Source organism: Macaca mulatta, chromosome 3, assembly GCF_049350105.2.
Source record: "Macaca mulatta isolate MMU2019108-1 chromosome 3, T2T-MMU8v2.0, whole genome shotgun sequence".
NCBI classification, from domain to species: domain Eukaryota; kingdom Metazoa; phylum Chordata; class Mammalia; order Primates; family Cercopithecidae; genus Macaca; species Macaca mulatta.
This window is the reverse complement of record NC_133408.1, coordinates 133172052-133175002: the sequence shown is the minus strand read 5'-3', so window position 1 is coordinate 133175002 and position 2951 is coordinate 133172052. Positions and strand designations below refer to the sequence as shown.

At 35.1% G+C, this 2951-nt stretch overlaps 1 pseudogene; it reads right to left on the bottom strand.

Moving 5' to 3' along the window:
• Window positions 1–222: 222 nt before the first annotated feature.
• Window positions 223–2738, bottom strand: LOC100430389 (suppressor of cytokine signaling 5-like; annotated as a pseudogene).
• Window positions 2739–2951: the final 213 nt, after the last annotated feature.

Here is a 2951-nt window from a genome sequence, read left to right as displayed (position 1 = left end):
AATGTTTTTGTAGTCTTACCGAATACCTGTAGTTCTATCCTGTTGTTTCAATAGGCACCACATTTATCTGAATAAGTAACAGCAGATTGCGTCTGACAGATACTAACACTAAGCTTACATACTGTATGAGAAAACCCACCACTCATACGTTTGTTGCTATAGGTGTGCTATCTTATCCACGTGAAAGCAGACCTAGTTAATACCCTCTGAGGACAGGAGAGTTTACTTTGGCTTGACCGGTCCTCATTTTAACTTGTGAATCCTACCTTTTTGTTTGTAATGATACTTTTAAAAATTCCTATAACATTGATGGTAAAGGGAGTTAATCAATCCATCATATGTAGTGTACCTGCAGATTACTGCATGGCAGATATATTGCAGGCTAAAAGGAGAAGTCCCATCTAGAGATATAGTAAGCAACAGTTCAAAACACATGCAAGACATGGGATCTTTATAATGTTCTAAAAGTTATCTGTTTCATTTTAGAAGTGAAATCCACACGGGTCATGGGCATCAAAACTAAAGTTGTGAATCCACTGCTCAGGTTGTGTATGCAGGAGTTTTTGTCATTGCAAAAGCTTAGAGAAGAGGTTGTCCTTGTGCTCAGAGTTCATGAGGAAAATTTGCCTTTAGGTTTCCCTTGGGAAAGGTGCATCACTGCACAGTAACAGGGATCCCCTGTAATCTGAAGCAAATAGGACAGGAAGCAGTGTATGTAATCAGTGTGTGGACTTTCCAAGCTCCCTACCTGGTCACATGGGCATGGCCGTCTCCAGATACCTGACACTGCTTCTCCCTCCATGACTGCAAACACAAGGTGGTCCTCTTCTCTTCCAAGTCACAATTACCTTGCAGAATTGCAGAAGTGTTTCCTCTTATTTCAGTCATTCCAGGAGTTAACTTTGGTCTCAGCTTATATAATGGGTTAGCCTGTACAGTAGTTCCAAATGTATGTATTTGTGCATTAGGAGGGGGAATCAACTTCTTATTCAATACTAAGCCATCTTCTCTATCTTCTTTGTCTTCTGTAGAAACTAAAGATGAATCAAATGTATCAAAAATGTTGAATGTGGACTCACAGGAGCTGTATGCTGTTGAATCAAATGCCTTTTTTGGGCTAAATGTGAACCAGTAGGAAAAGGACATTTCTCAAGCATTAATTCAGAAAGAGAGATTTTTCTTTTACTAGAGAAAAGAGGCTTGACTGCGATAATTTAAGTAATTTTGTACATGAAATAAATTTTGTGTACATCAATCCATCAGAAAGCAAAGGTGTCAGATGTGGAATGTTCCACTTGTGGTGTCATGTCTCGAAGAGTTTCTATTTAGAAGAAATTTGGATTTTGGATTTTTGGAATAGCAGTATTGCTATTCTCAATCTGTATATCATCCATCTGTATATCATGGTGGTTTTAACCCATACTGATGACTGATGCTGCTATCCATCAATCTGTATATCATGGTGGTTTTAACCCATATTTACCTTACGATTAGATAAATTTGTTGTATTTTCTATTGTGTTGTGTTTCTAGGTATAGTCCGAATATCCTGTGGATGGCTATTATGTCAAATATATTATTGAAAACATATTTCTCCACTTTGCCTATTGACTTATGTGCTCTTAGTTTAGTTTATAAACAAAAATAATTATGTTTACTAGAATTCTCTACGGATTAATACTTTTTGCATGACATACCTAAATCTTGGTCAATCCTAGTGTCACAAAGATGTTAAGTTTTCCTATGAAAGTCATATTTATTTGTAGATACATAGATAAAAACAAAGTTGGATGTTTTTATCTTTCTATATATGTGACTTTATACCGTGACACCACTCTAAGTTCATGGTGTCATCTTATTGTGACTTGGCACACAGGTAAGAAATTTACAGAGTTATGGGCATATTTCTTCTTCTGTCACTTTAAAAACTGTTGTTTTGAAAGAATTTGTCCAAGTCATTTTAATTTTCAAATTTATTAGCAAATATAGAAGTTGAGGCCAGGCACGGTGGTTCACACCTGTAATCCCAGCACTTTGGGAGGCCGAGGTGGGCAGAACATGAGGTCAGGAGATAGATACAATCCTGGCCAACAGGGTGAAACCCAGTCTACACTAAAAATACAAAAGTTAACTGGGCTTAGTGGCATGTGCCTATAATCCCAGCTACTCGGGAGGCTGAGGTGGGAGAAACTCTTGAACCGGGGTGGCAGAGGTTGCAGTGAGCTGAGATCATGCCACACTGCACTCCAATCTGGCAACAGAGCTAGGTTCTGTTTCAAAAAAAAAAAAAAAAAAAAAAAAAAAAGTTGAAAACTACTTCATATTATCTCCTCTTTAAACCTATCATGATGTTCCCCATTCAATCCTAATAATTATAGCCCATGTAATTTTTCTCTCCCTGTTATTTCTTTTTGTACAGATTATCAAAACTCTTATCAAATACATTATAACTTTAAAAAACAAACTTTTGACATCGTTGAATTTTTCTATTGCACATTGCTTTTGATTTAATTAATTTAAAATGCAGAGCATTTTCAAGTGAAAACACAAAAAAAATTTAAACATATTTGCCTTAAAATAAATGTGCTTATTTTTGTATTTCTTCCAGTTTTTCATTCACAAGTGTAATTTTCTTTCACTATTTTTTTCTGAAGGAATTTCATCTCATTTTTTGAGATTCTCATTTGGAAATAGCAAGCTATAGGATTTACCTGCTTTGTGAGCATGCATCCAAGTCATACTTTTATTGTGTACAGGAATGTTATTCTATCATTTATTTCTTCTTTCTTAAAATAATTTTAGATGAGGTTGACCTAAACATTTTCTGTTTTTCAATTTTATATTAAATTACTTTTCCTAAAACACTAAGAATGAGACAGAGTTCAGAATAATTTTTCAAACTTAAAAAAAGTTATTGGAATAAGGGTGCTCCTAAAATTTTTAAGTATTTTA